This window comes from Apium graveolens, chromosome 4 (genome assembly GCF_009905375.1).
Source record: "Apium graveolens cultivar Ventura chromosome 4, ASM990537v1, whole genome shotgun sequence".
Lineage (NCBI taxonomy): Eukaryota > Viridiplantae > Streptophyta > Magnoliopsida > Apiales > Apiaceae > Apium > Apium graveolens.
In genome coordinates, this window is record NC_133650.1 from 24,487,738 (window position 1) to 24,508,015 (window position 20,278).

Consider the following 20,278-nt stretch of genomic DNA (forward strand, 5'->3'; position numbering starts at 1 on the left):
AGTAACTTAGTGAACTAGATGTTGCAGAATGTTTAAGTCATGATTGACTACTAAATTGATATGCAAGATAGGATGGTTAATTGTAAATATTAGATGACTTATAATCTTGTATAAATGAAATGGAGTCAAATGGAAAGAAGACAGTCTCAACGGATGATTCACAAAGTTTCAACGGATGACCAACATAAGTCTCGACGGATGATCAATCTGAGTTTCAACGGATGATCAACCAAAGTTTCAACGGATGATCAGATTCAAAAGAGCAGTTGATAGTGACTTGACAGTCACATGTGTTGATTGTATGCAAATGGAATGTGGAAGCCTAATTCAGGTTTTAGAGAACAAATGAAGCATTTCCATTTCCATGCTAAACAGAAGATATTCAAAGATGCTGGAAAGAGAAGTATAGCAACATGTAATTAGACTACAAATAGTTTGTCTTATTATCTTGTCTTTTCATCATATAACTTGGTGATATATAAACCAATAGTAGCAAGTTGAATAGAGTTGTTCAAGTAAGAAAGCATTTTACCAGAGAAATAGATAAGGAAAAATCTAAAAAGAATTTCTATGCTCTTATTTTTCAACTTGTAAGCAGCTCTGTACATTTGTAACACATAGTTCTCTACTTAATATATATCTTTGGTGGAAAAATTCAATCCACTAGAAAGTTTTTAAATACTTGTATTTATTTACTTTGTGCTTTGATTTTAATATTACTTTCATTCCGCACCATTGCTAAATCGAACACAGTTATATATTTATAGAAGAACAGTTCTTAAAATTAAAAAGAAGCCAGAATTACATTCAACCCCCCTTCTGTGATTCTTGTTTAGATTGTTTGGGAATAACAATTGGTATCAGAGCAAGCTCTTGAAGAACAAAGAGTTTAAAGATCACAACAACTAACAAGATGAGCAGAAAAGATGTTAGAGTAAAGATTGCATTTTTGGACAAAGATAACTATCGCTATTGGAAGGTGAAGATGCACCTGCATCTCCTATCTCAAGATGAAGCATATATGGACTGCATTGAGAAAGGTCCACATGACCCTGTAACACCCCCAGATCCGGGGTCGGGAATCCGGGTCGTCATGGTCATTCTTTTCATAAATATCACTTAACTTAATTAAAATAAATAACCTCATGCTGTGATCCCACAATAACACACACACCACAACACGTCATAGCCTCATAGATGAAATTGAAATAAGTACAAGTCCTTGAATCCATAAATTAAAAGTTATTACAAACCAAAATGATTACTTAATAAATTTACCGTTTGTTTCCATTATCCAACACAAGTTATAATTATACATAAATAATTTCCAAAAGTAGAATGCCTGGTCTACAGATAGATCTACCTCTGCAGCTATGGCAGCTATGATATCAACGGGAAGACGCGGGAGGCTTCCCACGCTCTTGCGCTGGGTCTGCTTGAGTCTGACCATCCTTCCTAACTATTATCGTGTGATGAAGAAATGAAGCAAGAGTGAGCATTACAGCTCGCAAGACAATATATAGTTTTGATCAATAATGCAAGTATCTAAGTTGATAACTTACTGAAAAACTTTATCAAGTGTAAGATAATTACTTACTGGATATAAGCTTAAAAGAAGATGAAGTTACCAAATACTTCAATATACTAATATCATTTTAGAAAACCACTTGAACTACCACTGTTCAAAATATAATAAATTTTCAAAAGGTCATCACATAGATGAGACTACAAGATAGGACTTGAATAGATTCAATCTTTGAAATATCATTTAAAGAAATGAAGTTACTAGATACTTTATTAATTCCCAATATATATATATACACTTATATATATCTCATACATTCCTTGAAAACCTCTGTTATAAAAAGTATAAACAGAGTGTCAACTTTAATTTTTTTGTGTTATGAATTGTTTGGTTGATTTCTCTTTTTGCTTTGTTAATTTAGAATTTACCATGGTAAAAATTACTTGGCTAATAATCAACCAACTCAAAATATCTACTAGTCATGCTTATGTCATCTTGATTGTGTCATCTTTCAACACATGTCTCCTCCTTGTGGTGTGATGACATCATCATCCACTAACCTCTTTGATTAAACCTTAATTACTTGGCTAATGACCGCTTATCTGTTATACGGTTCTCTTAACTTTCGTTCTCATTCGTCATTTGAGGGATCATATCCGGGATTTTATTAATGGGTTCCCCTAAACCCTTCTCAATATTTTATATTCCTTTTATGATCCTCTCTTATAATCCTTGAATTTAAATCCTTTTAATCATGTTACCTTATACTCAATTCTTTCAGTATCTGGTGGATTTTCGGGGAAAATCAAAGTGTTCGAATTTGGATTCTGACGATCTTTACATACACTCATATACTCTATAGAGTACTAATAAGATCTCAGAATATCAATTAAAGAACTCCTACATAGGGTGGCATGAAAAATTTCCTTAATCAGCATAATCAGCAAAATCACTATTCATAAGGATTACAAAAAGTCCAAAAATTTGGGGTTATTACAGTCCTTATGAGAGCTGCTACAGGAAATGAGTCATCTGTCCCAAAGCCTAGAGCAGAATGCACTGATCCTGATATTGAACAAGTTCATAAGGATAAAAAGGCCATGAACATTTTGTTTAATGGTGTTGATGGTGACATGTTTGACAACATCATAAACTGCAAAACTTCTAAGGATGTCTGGGACATAATTCAAGTTATATGTGATGGAACTGAGCAGGTAAGGGAAAACAAAATGCAACTCTTGATTCAGCAATATGAGAATTTTCACAGTGAAGAAAGTGAATCACTCACTGAAATTTTTAGTAGATTTCAAAAATTATTGAATGCTCTAAAGCTACATGGAAGGATATATCAAACAAAAGATTCAAACCTCAAATTCCTTAGATCTCTGCCAAAGGAATGGAATCCTATGACAGTCTCATTGAGAAATTCTCAAGATTACAAGGAATTTACATTAAATAGACTGTATGGGTATCTAAAGACCTATGAGCTTGAAATAGAGCAAGATGAGAAGCTGGAGAAAGAAAGAAAGAAGGGAGGATCCATTGCATTAGTTGTTGAGCAAGAAAAGGAGAAGGAGACAAGGGTTGAAGCTGTTGAATCTGCACCAAACCATAGAGTTTTTGAAGGCAATGGAAAAGGGCTAGTAGCTGAACATGAAGATAATCTTAGTCAAGATGACATGGATGACATAGATGAGTATCTTGCTTTTTTGTCCAGGAGATTTGCAAAGCTCAAATTCAAGAAGAATTTTGGAGCAGCTAAGTCAAACAGAAACATGGTTGATAGGTCCAAATTCAAAGGTTTCAAGTGTGGCTTGGCAGGTCATTTTGCTAGTGAATGTAGAAAGTCTAATTCTGGAAAAAAGAAGTTTGAGTCTGTTGATTACAAACAGAAATACTTTGAGTTGCTGAAACAAAAGGAAAGGGTTTTCATCATACAAGAAAATGACTGGGTAGCAGATGGATTAGAAGCGAATGAAGATACAAGCTATGTCAATCTAGCACTTATGGCCAAATCAGATGAAACAGAAGTCGGTTCATCTACCAATCAGGTAATTACCACTAACCTAGCACATTTATCTAAAGCTGAGTGTAATGATGCCTTAAATGACATGTCTACTGAATTATACCATCTGCGTGTCACACTCAAATCTCTCACTAAAGAAAACACCAATCTTAAAGAGAACAATCTATTTTTAAGTGAAAGAAACAATGTGCTAGAGACTCAATTTGTTGAGTTTGAAAAATTAAAGATAGAATGTAAGATTGCTAAAGATGAACTAACTGAATCCTTAAAGAAAGAGGAGATTTTAAGAAATCAGCTTGAACGAGAACAGGAATTAATAAGGCATGAAAATCATCTAGAGATATCCATGCCCAAATTGCTAAAGTTCAAGGTATAGAATCCTTTTGTGATGAAGCCTGGAAAAAGAGCAAAGAGAAACTAGACTCTAATTTGGTAGAAGGACTTTCTATGGATGTGGATTTGACGGATGATGAATGTCATCCGTCGAAAGATCTAAAGGATCATCCATCAAGTGAGAAAAAGCCTATTAGCAAAGGTAAACTAGCTAAGTTAAATGAGAAATATGGATTAGTTTTTAAGAACTTTGTTCCAGGAGAAACAAGTCAAGTGAACAAGAACAAAAAGTCAATGTAGGGCAAGCAATTGAATGATAGATTGGAGAAAATAGAAGTAAAAGTAGAATCTAAAAGGAAAAATAATAGAAATGGGAAAGTAGGAATTAACATACATAACAACTACACACCTGATAAATATGCACCAAGAAAAACTTGTGTTAAGTGTGGTAGTGTTAATCACTTGTCTTTTAATTACAAACTTGTTATGCCTGCTCTCATATCTACACCACCTTCATTTCCCAGCATGCCTACAATGCCTGTAAATGTTATGCTTGCACACAATTTGAATGCACAGTTTGCTAATATGCCATTTGCTCAAAATCCTTACTATGTTGCATTTAGTATGCCATAAATGTCATTTAGTATGCCATACTGGAATAACATGTTTGCATAAAATATGCCTTTCCATGTTAATCAGCCTGTGCATGATAATTCTGCAATGATGAATGGTTTTAAGGACTCTACTCAATTGACTAAAGATGAACTTCAAATGCCTAAGTCAAATGAGGACAAGCCTAAGAAACCTAAGAAAAAGGCTAACAAAATAGGACCCAAGAAAACTTGGGTACCAAAATCAACTTGATTTGATTTTATTGTGTGCCGGGAAACAGAAAGAATCTTTGGTATTTGGATAGTGGGTGCGCTCAAGGCACATGACTGGAGATTCTACCCTGCTCATTGAATTCAAGGATAGAGCTGGCCCAAGTATCACTTTTGGAGATGACAACAAGAGTTATACTGTGGGATATGGCTTGATTTTAAAGGATAATGTCATCATTGAAGAAGTTGCCCTAGTGGATGAACTCAAGCACAATTTGTTGAGTATTAGCCAGCTTTGTGACAAGGGCAACTGTTAGTCGTTAAACACGCGCTAAATACATGCAAGTATACGTGTTCGCAAGTAGTATAAGATTTAGATCAAATTTGTTCCCATAGAGACTCTTTGGTTAATTTAAGAATATGCACCTATGCAACAATGATATGGTTATTATCCAATGCTAAGACGATTAACAAATTGAGATTGTTTTAACTAAACCTAAGCTAACAAATATAACTAAGAGAATAAGAATGGTTGAATTAATATATATGACAAACATGGGATTCTAACTTCATTAGATACTTCATTCAACAACCTTGTCATTCTTAACCTTAGCATGTAATGATGATGACACTAATCAGATAACACGAAACTGATAAACGCCAACTTTCGTTGTACGAGTACCATACTACCAGATATCCACAAAAGAGATAGAATTTGAATGGACACCAATTATATTGAGACCCTATATGTCTATAGAATTTGACAACATAATGGTTTAACGCACAAGTTATCTATCGTGATTACATAGGGCAAGTAAGATGGTTAAAATTACCTACGAATCATGTATAACAATAACACATGAACCTATGCTAGCATGACAAGTTCTAAACCCTTAAATTCACTTTCGCTTCATTAAGAATTAACACACTATCTTATAAGTTTGCGACGCTCATAAGACAAATAAGCACAACCAATACTAGGTTATCATACAATCACCACACACTAAGGCATCTAAATGAATCAACTAAAGAAATCCATAAAAAAATCTGCTAGAACCCCACGATAACGATTAGCCCATAATTGGACTCATCATCAACGTGGGTTCCGATGAAAGCATGGTATAATAAACGTAGTCTTTAATAAACAAATAATAAATAAAGTAAGAAATCCAGAGTATGAGGTTCAATAAAACAAGAAACGAGCATCCAAGATTACAACTCAAAAAAAGATTCACAAGAATAAACTAGATCGTCTTTGCCTTTATTGAATTATGTTATAGGTCTCTTGCCGTCTTCTCCTTTAGATCCGATACGTCTCTCCTTGAAAAACGAGCTTTAATTATGTATATATAGTAGCCCCATGCAGAATAAAATTCTTCTGGATCAAAATCAGAATAGAAACAAAATTGCTTTTCTCGACCTGGCGCGGGCGCGCGCTTGACCAGCGCGGGCGCGCTGAGCTTTTGGACTTTGGGCGTGGGTGCGCGCTAACACAGCGCGGGCGCGCTGACCTCCTGATTAAAATTCTGACTTCTTCATTTTTCCTTGTTGATTTGAGCCGGTTTTCCACGAGCTTTTATTCTAACACCTTTCTAACACCAAATTAGCACCAAAACAATGCTAAATCACCTGATTATCAGGAGAATGCGTGAAAATGCAAAACACTAGAAAACACATTAAAACATCAAAAACTTGAGTACAAATACACCAATTCAAAGCTTTACGAAGTGTACTAAAGTGTCATAAATGCCACTCAACAACAACTCAATAACATTTAAATCTGAAGCCTGTGTTGTGACTAATAAAAGAAGCAACAAAGTGGTTCTCACTGGAGTGAGAAAAGGGATTGTGTACCTAGCTGATTTTAACTCATCAAATGCAGAATCTGTCACTTGTCTATTTAGCAAGGCAAGTCCAGATGAAAGTTGCCTATGGAACAAGAAGTTGTCCCCTTAACTTCAAGACTATGAATGAGCTAGTTAGGAAAGACTTGGTAAGGGGTATTCCTCAAGTGGAATTCTCAAAGGATGGACTGTGTGATGCATGTCAGAATGGAAAGCAAATCAAGGCATCATTCAGAAAGAAGTTTGATTCAACAATTGAAGAGTCTTTGCAATCATTGCACATGGATTTATTTGGACCAATCAATATGTTATCCATCTCAAGAAAAAGATACTGCCTAGTAATTGTGTATGATATCTCAAAGTTCTCTTGGACATATTTTCTAAAATCCAAAGATGAAGCTAGTAAAATCATCATCAATCACACAAGCAAGTCAATAATCATCCTGATTTCAAAGTAAGAAGAATCAGGAGTGACAATGGAGGAACTGAGTTCAAGAATTCTGTGATGAGAAAATTTTGTGAAGAGAATGGGATCATGCATGAATTCTCAGCAGCAAGAACCCCACAACAAAATGGTGTGGTGGAAAGGAAAAATAGATCTCTTATTGAAGCTGCAAGGACAATGCTAGAAGAATCAAAGTTGCCAACATACTTTTGGGCTGAAGCTGTAAATACTACATGCTACACTCAGAATATTTCTTTGGTTAATCAAGCAAAATGCATGACACCCTACCAATTGTTCAAGAATAAGAAGGCAACACTGAACTTTCTTCATGTCTTCGGTTGTAAATGCTATATCTTAAGGAATCAAACTGATCAGCATGGGAAGTTTGATGCCAAAGCTGATGAAGGCGTTTTTGTTGGATATGATGTTGGAAAAATATATAGAGTCTACAATCTCATAACCAACATTGTTATGGAATCTATACATGTTGTGTTTGATGATAAAAATATTGAAGGACTGCAAGATGGAGATTTCCATGAAAGCCTCAAATTTGACAATGTTGAGATGGTTAGTGAAGACAATGATGATGAAAGTGATCAGGAATCAATGTCTAAGGAAAATGCAGAAAAATCTACAACTAATGAAGCATATAATTAAACATCCGTCAAAAGACCAAGTGCATCATCCGTTGGAAGACAATCTGCATCATCCTCCGAAAGACAAAACTTAACATCCGTTGAACCATCAGGACCAATACAGATCATAATCAGAAAGGACCCCAACTACAAGTCAAAGATCCACAAACTCAGGGGGAGTTTCTTCTAATCAAAACTCTGTCACATATCAAGACAACAATGAGGCCTCTTTATCTAAAGGTATTCTACCTCAACAGAAAAAATGGACTAGAGATCATCCATTTGAACTAATCATTGGTGATGCATCTTCAAGAGTGCAAACAAGGAAAGCAACTCAAGATGAATGTCTATATAGCAGCTTTCTATCTCAGGAAGAGACTAAAAAGGTAGAGGAAGCTCTGTTGGATCCTGATTGGATTTTAGCTATACAGGAGGAGCTAAACCAATTTGAAAGGAATAAAGTATGGAAGCTGGTACCCAAGCTTAAAGGAAAGAATCCTATTGACACTAAGTGGGTATTCCAGAACAAGATGGATGAAAATGGCATAGTAGTCAGGAATAAAGCTAGATTGGTTGCTAAGGGCTACTGTCAACAAGAAGAAATTGAGTTTGATGAAACTTTTGCTCCTGTTGCAAGACTTGAAGTCATCAGAATTTTTTTATCCTATGCAGCTCATGCCAATTTCAAGGTCTATCAAATGGATGTCAAAGTGCTTTTCTAAATGGAGACTTGGAGGAGGAAGTCTATGTTAGTCAGCCTCCTGGTTTTGAAGACCCAGATTTTCCAGAATATGTCTACTACCTCCTGAAAGCACTTTATGGATTGAAGCAAGCACCTAGAGCCTGGTATGATACTTTGTCAAAGTTTCTCTTAGAAAATCACTTCATAAGAGGTACTGTTGACAAAACTCCACTCTTTAGAAATGTTAATGACTCAAGTATACTTGTTCAAAATTATGTAGATGATATTATATTTCGTTCTATAAATGAAAAACTTTATAAAAAGTTTGCCAAACTAATGTAAAGTAAATATGAAATTGGCATGATGGGAGAACTAACTTACTTTCTTGGTTTATAAGTTAAGCAAGTTAGTGATGGAATATTCATTAGTCAAACCAAATACATTTTTGCTCTTTTGAAGAAATTTGACTTAATAGATTGCACATCTGCAAAAACTCCCATGGCCATTGCAACTAAACTTGAATTAAATGCTACTGAAAAGTCTATGGATATTTCATGTTATAGAGGCATGATTGGCTCACTTTTATATTTAACAGCCAGTAGGCCAGATATAATATTTGCTACATATCTTTGTGCTAGATTTCAGGCTGGTCCTAGAGAATCTCATTGAATAGCTATTAAGAGAATTTTCAGATATCTCAAAGGAACACCAAAACTTGGCATTTGGTATCCTAGAGATTCTGGTTTTGATCTAACTAGTTATTCATGTAAATTATGCAGGTTTTAAAATTGATAGAAAGAGTACAATAGGAACCTGTCAATTTCTAAGAAATAAACTAGTATCCTGGTTCAGTAAAAAGCAAAATTTAGTTTCTACTTTTACAGTTGAAGCTGAATATATTGCAGTTGGTAGTTGTTGTACTCAGATATTATGGATGAAAAATCAATTATTGGACTATGGTCTACAGGTGAATAGGATTCCCATTTTCTTTGACAACACAAGTGTCACTGTAATTACTGAAAATCTAGTATAGCATACAAGGACCAAGCACGTTGACATCAAGTACCACTTCATATGAATGGTACTGTGGAACTTCATTTTATTCCAAGTGAGAAGCAACTTGCAGACATCTTTACCAAGCCACTTGATGAATCCACCTTCACTAGGTTGGTAAATGAGTTAGGTATGTTTAATTACTCTTAATGTATATTGATGTCTTAGCAAATTGCAATGCAGCCAAAATAAAAGTTGATATTTCCTGTTAAAGATAAAATTTTGGCTAAGTCAAATTCATATCTCGACTGATGTTCATTATCCGTTAAAAATTAACATATGTTGAATTTTATTATTATCTGTAGATATATCAATTATTACTATGGGTATTTCTATCATTATCCGTCGAATTACACTCAATCTTAGCCGTTAATTTTAAGCATCATCCGTCGAATATACTTATAGCCTGTATGTATATCTTAACGGATAATCTTAGAATTTTGACATTTTTTCTTTATTTTTGAAACGACTATTTTGGGCTAATTTGATTGGCTACTTTATTTACTTTTTATTCTTAGACAGTTTATTTCGGAGTAAAAGCTAATTTCATTTCTACTTTTCACTTTTATCATACTCAAGTAATTTCTCTATCTCTCTTCTCTTCAAAACAAATACTCTCTTTCTGCAACTAACTCCAATCACAGAAATGGCACCCGTAGTCAAAATCATGTCCTCAACTGGGTTTATCTATAAAAAGAACAACTTTGTGGCTTTGGTGAACAAGCAAATTCCGTCTTCTGAAGATTATCACAAGATGATGAACTTCATACTGAACTGCAAATTAAGTTATGCCATGCTTGAGTCTCCAACCAACTACTGTGAAGTTGTCGAGGAAATATGGACTACAGCAGTGTTCAACTCCAAGGACAAAACTATTACCTTCACTCTCAAAGGTACTGAACATTGTATTAACTGTGATGCTATTGAGAAATGCTTCAAATTTCCTGAAAATAACATACTTATTTCACACACAGACACTGATGTGAGTAATATGCTGGTTTCCATGGGCTATGCTTTTAATGCCACTAAATTAGGTGATGTTAGGAGATTGAGTCTTAGAAAAGAATGGAGTTTTCTATGTGACTCATTTATCAAAGTGTTTTTTGGTAAAATTAGTAATTTTAATATTGTATCTTACTCACTTATTCACATGCTTTTGTATGCTTCTTAGTGATAAGTACTTCAATTTTAGCACTTCTGTAATGTATGAGTTAGGGAGTAAATTAGGGGATATTAAGAAGAGGTCTAAGAATATTTATTATACTAGATTCTTCATGATGATAGCTAATTTTGTTTCTGAGAATCTCTCAATTGAGAACCCAACAAACAAGTTAGCTTGTTAGGTCCAAGAGAGAAGAGTTATTGCTAATCTTAACAGGTCAAATCACCACAAGGATGTTCCCCCTGTATACATGCCAATCATGGAACAACCTCAGGTAAAGTGAGGTAAATGTTTTTGTCCCTACTATCGCTCAACCTATCACTTCTTTTCTAACAACTATGGCAATGAGTAGATGCCTACCCAAGCTGTGGCGCCCTCCAAACCCGGGTCAGAAGTTTGGGGTCCACACACACACACCTTATTAATAACCTTCTTATAATAATGATAAAGATAATAATAATATGCAGTGACCCTACTTACCAACTACCACGGACCGCAACAGGTTAAAGTATGTACACAAGCCAAACACACACTTATATTACAAACCGTTCAAATCCCAACTATTCCAACTCAACACTGAGTATTAAACATTATTACAAACTTTTACAAACTCAAATTATCCCAAAAGAAGCCTACTAGCTTAGCTCGATCAACCTGAAACCCTAGCTCTCGCGCTGGACTGGGGATCCTCGTTACCAACCTGTTCCTTCTTAACTGGAAAAGAACATAAACAACATCACACAAATGAGCTAACTAGCTCAGCAAGTCACAATGATAAAACTGAGAATAATGATCATCAGGTGAAAATGGTTACGATATCAAGTGAACAATGAATTATGATTTTGAATTGGATATTATACTTTCATTTTAAAAACCAAGGTTAGGCTGCTGATCAGTCACGCACTAACCCCGAGCAAAGCACACAACACTGCTCTAACTACTGGATGTAAGGCACACATTGGCCTAACTTGACCATTATATGGTCTGACCATGAATCTGGTCCATAATTTTATAAAAACAATCCAATTCTAACATAATAACAGAATAAGCAGTAATAAACAATAAACAGCATCATTAACAACATTGGACGTTCAATAATGAAAATGGTTTTAATCTGTATAGGGATCAATATGGCAGTTTCAAAGCATGGATGCTAGGTAATGAAAGAATTGGATAGCAAAGGAAATAATGTTTCAAGGATTTGGCCTTTCAAAGTATAGGATACAATGGTTTGAGTGTGTAAGCAATCTGATTCAGTGTTTGATATTTAGTTTGTATGTAATTGTGGAGCAGTATCGTATCTAGGTGCACAACAATCAATGGTTTAGAAAGAATAAGGTTTACGGCTCAAGATCAATAACTGGAACCAGGTTTAGGGTTTAGTACTTCAAAGCACTTGCAATATAAAACAGGACTATCAATCACTACAATATCTCGAGAAAGTTCAGAACACTTGTATGGTACTAGCTTACTATACTGTACTCGCTTTCAATCACCACTATCTTACTCCTCGACTACCTGTTTCCCTTTTCTACGCCTTGCCTCTTCTGCTCACATATCATAAGTATCTATCAATATTCAACTCACACAATTCTATTCGACACATACTTCTATCTACCCTTCATTTCACGCAAATCCAATTAACGGATTGAAAGTTACGCAATAAACAAGTAACATCGAATACATAGACCGACAGTTAACCAATCATGTCACATATAGCACATAACACATCACATAATCAATGATATAACATTTATAAAGAAGTCTCGGGTCATAAACAAGCTTTTGGATATTTAAAATGATTTTTAAAATATTTTTCGGAATTAAAACAGATCGTTGAATCAATTTAGGAGTAGTAAACAGGGTTCGGTTGGCCAATTCTGGCTTCAAAACAATTTTATAATAATTATCGAGCCTTGAAAACAATTTAAAATAATATTTTAAAGCTCGAAACTATTTTTCGGAATTTTTAAATCATTTTTAAATAATTAAATATAATTAAATAATTAATTAAAATCAATTAATAATTAATTAAATCAATTAATCAATTAATTTTCAAATTAATTGACTAATTAATCAATTAAAAATTATCTGAAATTAATTAACTAATTAATTCAGATTTATTTTTGAATTAAATATAATTTTTGGAATTAAAATAATAATTTTTGGAATTTTCAGAAATTAAAATCGAATTTTTATAATAAAAAATAAATAGGAAATATGATTTTTGAATATTTTTAAAACAAGAATCCAAAATTTGCAAGTTCTGGAAACCTCAGGGACCTAACTGTTTCTTCCCCAAAAGATAAGGTACTAAACTGTAATTTTACAGGGGGGTCGCCGGAAAAGTTCTGTCTCGCCGGAGAAGACGATCCCGGCGTCCTCACCCCACCAACACCTCCAGATACGATCTACACACCACGAGGAACTTATTCATGCAATCAAAACACATCAATCATCCCTGTTCTGGCCGGAAAATGACCAAGAACATTGCCGGTTTCCGGCGAACATCGAAAATCTTCAAAACACAACTCCATTCGATTCACTAATCCTCTGTTAACGAGCTATATACCAATCGATTACAAATTTTATAAGGAACATAATCCACTATAAATTAACAGCTAATAACCCCTAAATCAAAAAGCCCCAAATTTCAATTGAAAACATTCATACGGGTTATAAACCCTAATTTTAAAATTCGAGAATTAAACCCACTTTTGAGCATGTTATTGAACTCCAAATCAGACGTATGACATATGAAAATCATCAGGAAAACAAGCTCTACAACATGCAAGTATCAAATCATACAAACAATCATCCGAACAAAAATTCACACTTTTAATAAAATTAATTCGAAAATAAATAATTTTTCAGAAAATAAACCTTAATTTCTGCAGTGATTTGGAACACAAAATCTGATAGAACACCTCAAGACCTTCGTTTTGAGTACTCGAGCTTTTCAAACGGACTCCGGTAACACCTCAAATTGTTGGTTTGATTCTCAGAAAGGGTTATGAATATATGAATTTTCTCTGCAAAATTTATATAATTACTGACTGCAAATGATTTTTGATACGAAATAAAATACGATAAAGGCTATTTATAATTACGGAAAATTAGTATCCCGTTGGATCATTCCGGATATAAAACGGTACGTTTATTTGTAAAAACTGATCCAAACGGTATCGGTTTTCGGGATAATTATCCAAATCAGTACAATTTGTACTGCGGTCTTGGTCTCAGTGCCTGGTTACACGTACTACGAGGTGATAATTGGGATAGTTTAATAAAAAGCTCCCATTTATCGAAAATGCGAGTTTTTTTGATTTACCGAGACGAATATTGTATCGAAAATGTTGCGCTGGGATCCGCGCAAGACAAACCGTACGCCGGATCAAAAAAGTTGAAACATGGAATATGCTCGGAATATTACAATTCGGTTAGGAAGGAGTTCTCGGATGAGTTTCGGGTTCCAAAAACGTAACAACGGATGACGTCGGTTGGTTCCCGTTTTTATAAAATAGATTTTAAATACCCGGAAAAAGATTTTATGAAATTCATATGATTCCTATAAATTTATAAATCAACATAAAAATAATTAGGAAGATATGACAATTATCTATATTTTGTTTTGGACATATAAAAATTAAAATACTCAATTAATAATATTTTTAAACATCCCAACACATTTAACACTTAACAAATAATTCACAAAATAGATAGTGAACACCTATAATAATTATTTATTAGCAAAAATAATTACATGATATATCCCGGATATTACACAAGCCACAAAACCAAAAATCTCCAAATCCAAATCAAAGAAATCCCCCTCTAGTTTCTCCCAAAAGAAACTAGTTGTAAAATCCACACAAAGCCAAGAGGGGAGTGTGAAGGGAAGTGAGGTTGGTGAGGGACAGGGTGAACTTCAAAGAAGCCCTAAGAATAAGGATGGAGAGGTGAGTGCATCCCATGCTAGCCACACTATAGTTTCCCAACAAACTGTAGTGCTTAATAAGGATATTAGCTCATTTCTAGTTGCATTCTCCCAAAATGATATAACTATTGAACAAAGCTCACAACCAAGAGCACGTGCCAAAAGGGTTAGGGACACAAGCTCACCCCAAACTTATGTCAGAAAGAAGAAATTAAAAACCATTGGGGATACACAGGGTGCACACACTGTGCCTACTATAGTCAAAGACTCAGTACATGCACCTTTTCAAAGTCAGGTTGATGTGGCTCCAATAAATGTGGAGTCACAGCCAAAAACTTATTATAAAAGCACCTAACTCACCCACAAATTCTCTAGATGTTGATATGATATATACATCAGTTACTTATTCTCCATCTCTTACTCTCATGGAAAAGCCAAAATCTACAACAAGTGAACATCATCTTTTAGATGATTTGTTGGCTCACTTGCGATTTCTTTCTGAGTCCACTGAGAATACTGTGCAAAATCTCAAATCAATCACGACAGATTCTACAGTAGTCTCTACTCCAAACTCTGTCATTTCTACTATCTTGACGCATATTTTTCATCTGTCTATTAGTGACTGTATATCGACGGATGTGCTTAACAGCAGTCATCCGTTGAAACTTTCAACTACTATTTCGATGGATGTTTCTCATCCGTTGAATATCACTGTACCACTCCAAATTTCAACTTCAGTTACAAGTGCAGATGATCTAGTGGTTATACAGTCATTCTTAGGATTGAGGGAAGGGAGTGAACGAGTGAGAGGCTGAGTTGCTCTCAGGCAAAATGAGAGGAAATGAGTGAAACTCTGCAAGCTATTTCTTCAAGCTTGGAAAAAGTGAGTGAGTGGAGTCCCACCTTAGTAGGTGAAGGTGAGGGTGTGAGGGTGGGAAGCCAAGGGGAGCCCTTGATGCAAAAACAGAGAGAAAATGAGAGAAAAGTAGGTTTAGAAGAATGGGAGGAGCCCATTGTAAGTGAGTTAATGGATGTCAATGAGGCTGAAAAGAAACAGCTAATTCAGCAAGAATATCAAGATGTCTTAGACTTTGTTTCTTATGAAGCTGAGGCATTTACTCACCCTGTTTCAGCTTATCAAGTTTTGGCTGAACAAGATAATGTGGTTGCTGAAAGAATGCTCAACTTGGTGCACACTACTACTTTTATGTAAAGGGCTAAAGATGCCATCACAACCATGCCACCCACAGCTGATGATGATGTTGACTATGAAACTGGTGGTTCTGAGGATATTTTTGGAGATGAAGATGATGAAGAAGAAGAGTTCATGGATATAGAGGGAGAAGCAGGCCCTAGCTCAAGATCAAACATGCCATCTTGGTGTTTTCCAAAATATGTGATAAGCACCATTTCAAATCCACTCCGTCTCACATCATTAAACAAACTCATACAACTCTTCAAACTACTACAAATGCCAACACTAAGAAACTTCTACAAGCACACCTAAACTATCTCGAACTACATCAAATTCAATTTCTCAAACAAAATTTGGATGTCACTGAGCTGAAGACAAAAATTGATCAAGTCAAGAAGGATGTTACTGAAAGACTGGATGTTAAGTTTCCCTACACAACCATGCTTGACATCAATAGAAAACTAAGAAACAAATTTTGATCTAGTCAGCAAGGTGGACTCCTTGGACAAAAGGCTCAAAACTCTAGAAACCTCAATTACTCAAATCCATTTACATCAAGCCCAACAAACTCAGCTACTTCAGAAGCTGGTGGCTGCACAAACTTCTTCCTCTACTCAACTTGATGCTAACAAAAAGGGGGGAGAAAGAATCAATTATTCCATTTAGCCAAGGGGAGTCAATAAGTGAGGGGGAGAAAGTGCTAAAGATTCAAGTCAGTAAAGTAATTGTGCCAGCAATTGCTTTCCCTAAGCCACCAGTCTTGGATAACATTGATCTAATCAAGATAGCAGCTGCTAAGTTGGAATCAAATGCGAAATCTAAAAAGCTTGACGTTGTAGCAGTTGAGCAAGAGCTAGATGCAAAATGGAGGAAGCTTGATGAAAACATCAAGAAGAAATTTGGTCTAATTGAGAAGCAAGACAAGGTCTTTTCTCACTTCTGCAAATTGAGACAAATTTCAGCTAATGAAATGAGCCTAGGGAACATGGAAAAGGGTCAACCCTCATCAATCAAGTCTCTAGAGGCCAGTGTGATCTTTCAACCAAAAAGGAATTATCCAAAGAATTCAGAAAAAATTACACTGGACCTATGTTATAAAACCCCTAGGCCAGATGAAAAGAAGCTGCTTGCAAGGTCCATTGCTTTATCCAAAGATCCCAGAGACACAGTGTCAAAGAACAAAATTGCTAAGATCTACATGAATGGTAAACTAATCTGTGTAGTGGCTGGTGTTAAGTGGCATTTATGTCCACTTATTATGTCCTATAAAGGCTTGAATTTGTGTTTTGTACTCGAGTTATTTGTGTATTTGATGTGTTTTTATAGTGTTTTTGCATTTCAGGCATAAATAAAAGATCAAGGTGATTTGGCATTGATTTGATGCTAATTTGGTATTAGAATGGTGTCGAGAAGATTGTTCGTGAAAAGACCAACTCAAAACAGCAAGAAAAGCAGAAGTTAGGATTTTTTCTAGAGAGTCAGCGCGCCCGCGCTGTGATAGCGCGCGGTCGCGCCCAAAGTCCAGAAGCTCAGCACACCCGCGCTTGTGAAGCGCGCGCCTGCATCGGGTCGAATTCCAGGAATCCTGTTTCTACTATGATTTTGATCCAAAAGACTTCTAATTTGCATGGGCTGCTATATATACATAACTTATGTTCATTTTTTACAACAAGACGTACCAGAGCATAAAGAGAAGGCGTAAGAAGACGATAAAGCACAATTCAACCAAGGCGAAGAGGATCTAGTTTATTCTTGTGATTCTTTATTTTAAGTTGTAACTTTGGATGCTAGTTTTCTTGCTTGTGAACCTATACTCTTGTTTCGTACTTGGTTTTATTATTTATTCATTATAAAGACTACGTTTATTATACCATGCTTTCATCGGAACCCACGTTGATGATGAGTCCGATTATGGGCTAATCGTTATTGTGGGGTTCTAAAGGATTTATTTATGGATTTTGTTAGTTAATTTGTTTCGATGCCTTAGTGTGTGGTGATTGTATGATATCCTAGTATTGGTTGTGCTTATTCGTCTTATGAGCGTCGCGAACCTAAAAGATAGCGTGCTAATCTCTAATGAAGTGAAAGGGAAAATAGGGGTTTAGAACTTTCCATGCTAGCATAGGTTCATGTATTTGTTATGCATGATTCATGGGTAATTTTAACCATCTTACTTGCCCTATGTAATCACGATATATAGCTTGTGCTTTAAACCGTTATGTTGTCAAATTTTATAGACATATAGGGTCTCAATATAATTGGTGTCTATTCATCTTGTATCTCTTTTGTGGATGTCTGGTATTATGGTATTCGTACAACGAAAGTTGGCGTTTATTAGTTTCGTGTTATCTGATTAGTGTCATCACCACTGCATGCTTAGGTTAAGAATGAAAAGGCTATTGAATGAAGTATTTAATGAAGTTAAAATCACATGTTTGTGTCATATAGTATTCAACTCTCTTTATTCTCTTATTTAATGTTCTGTAGTATAATCTCTTAGTTAATCGTAGTTAAAACAATCTCAATTTGTTATTCGTCTTAGCATTGGATAATAACCATACTATTGTTGCATAAGTACATTGATTAAAATTATCCTAAACCAGTCCCTGTGGGAACAAACTAGAATTAATTCTATATTACTTGCGATCACGTATACTTGCGTAAATATTAGCGCGTGTTTTTGTCTTAACAAGTTTTTGGCGCCGTTGCCGAGGACTTGGGGTTAATTTTTAGTTTATGTGTTTGTCATCGGTGTTTGTTAAATTTCAATGACTCGGATATTTTACTTGTTTCCTTGTCGTGTTTCAGGTACTCTAGCGAGCGTTTATGCATACGCGTTCTTGGACTCGTAAGAGAACACTGGATCAAGCTGAGGAAGAAGTTGTAGTAGCTAACGAAGTTTTCGAGGAAGTTCTTGTCGAGGAGAAAGTTGAAGAAGAGGCTCTTATTGCAATAGGAGAACCAGAAGCGAATCTGAAGGCTTTGATGGATTACTCTCAACCAAAGATTAATGATATTTAGTCTAACATTGTTCGACCAGCCATCTCAGCTAATACCTTTGAGATCAAGTCGAGCACGATTTAGATGATATATAACTCAGTTCAGTTTGGGGGTTCTCCGACAGAAGACCCCAACATGCATAACAGAGATTTCATCGAGATCTGCGACACTTTCAAGTTCAATGGAGTTTCTGAAGATGCTATTAAGTTGAGACTTTTCCCATTCTCTCCGCGGGATAAAGCTAAGTGCTGGTTACATTCTCTACCACTAGGGTCTATCACCAAATAAGAAGATCTTGCTCAAAAGTTCTTAACTAAATTCTTTCCTATGGCTAAGACTGCTGCAATCAGAAACGCACTTACTCAATTTGCTCAGCAATCTGGAGAATCTTTATGTGAGGCTTTGGATCGCTATAAGGAGATGATTAGAAAGTGTCCTCACCATGGGATTCCTGACTGGATGATCATTAACTGCTTCTATAATGGTTTGGGTGCTACTTCTAGACCCATGCTTGATGTAGCATCAGGAGGAGCCTTGTGGGCTGAAAGCTATGATGAAGCTTATGAATTGATTGAACTGATGGCTGCGAATGAATACTAAAATCCTACTCAGAGACTATCTCAGGGCAAGGTAGTAGGAATTCTGGAGTTAGATAAGGCTACTTCTATAGCTGCTCAACTTAAGGCTTTGACGATGAAGGTGGATTCTTTGGCTAATTATGGAGTTAATCAGATCACTAGTGTTTGTGAGCTTTGTGTTGGTGTGCATGAGACTAATCAGGGTGTTATTTCTAGTGAATCAGCTCAGTTCATGAGCAACTTTCTGAGGTCGCAGTAGCCTGTGTCAACCACCTATCATCCTAACAACCGCAATCATCCTAACTTCAGTTGGAGCAATTCTCAGAATGCGGTTCAACAGCCTTATCAGCAGTATCCAGCAAAGCAATACAACTCTCTTGGTTTTCAACAACCGTAATACGCACCAAGGTAACAACTTCAGCTGTAGCAGTCTAATGAAAAATCAGAATTAGAGGAGTTGAGGCTCCTGTGCAAGAGCCAAGCGGAATCTATCAAAATCTTGGAAAATCAAATTGGACAAATTGCCAAAGCCTTGCTAAATCGTCAACCTAGTACACTCCCTAGTGACAATGAAGTACCAGGAAAGAGGGAAGCTACGGAGTAAGTAAAGCCAATTACATTGAGGACTGGGAAGGTTGCGAATCCTGAACAGTCTCAAGTTTCAGATGAAGAAGTTGTGGCTGAAGAAAAAGTGCAGAAGAAGATGAAGTGGAAGTAAGGAAGACTACTGTTGAACACACTCCTTCTGAGGGTAATACAGGGGAGAAGCAGATCTATCCTCCACCTCCTTTTCCTAAGAGGCTGCAGAAGAAAAAGCTGGATAAGCAGTTTGAGAAGTTTCTGGATAAGCCTCCTATCTATTTGGGCTTTGAGGTCAGGACAGGCTGAGTGTTTGTTTGGCTAGGTTTGGGGGTTTGAGATTGGTGGGTTTGTGATATTTGAGTTTCTTGGACATTTTGTTGCTTTGTTCTTCCTTCTCCATCTTTTCTCCTCTTCTTTCCATCATCCCTACTTTTCTTTTCCTTCGTCTCCTTCTTCTTTT

General features: G+C 35.7%; 1 non-coding gene across 1 annotated transcript; it reads right to left on the reverse strand.

Annotated features, from left to right (window-relative positions):
* Positions 1–19,000: 19,000 nt before the first annotated feature.
* On the reverse strand, positions 19,001–19,107 carry LOC141723123 (small nucleolar RNA R71). The gene has a single exon (XR_012576114.1). It is a non-coding gene; the product is annotated as a small nucleolar RNA R71 (small nucleolar RNA).
* Positions 19,108–20,278: the final 1,171 nt, after the last annotated feature.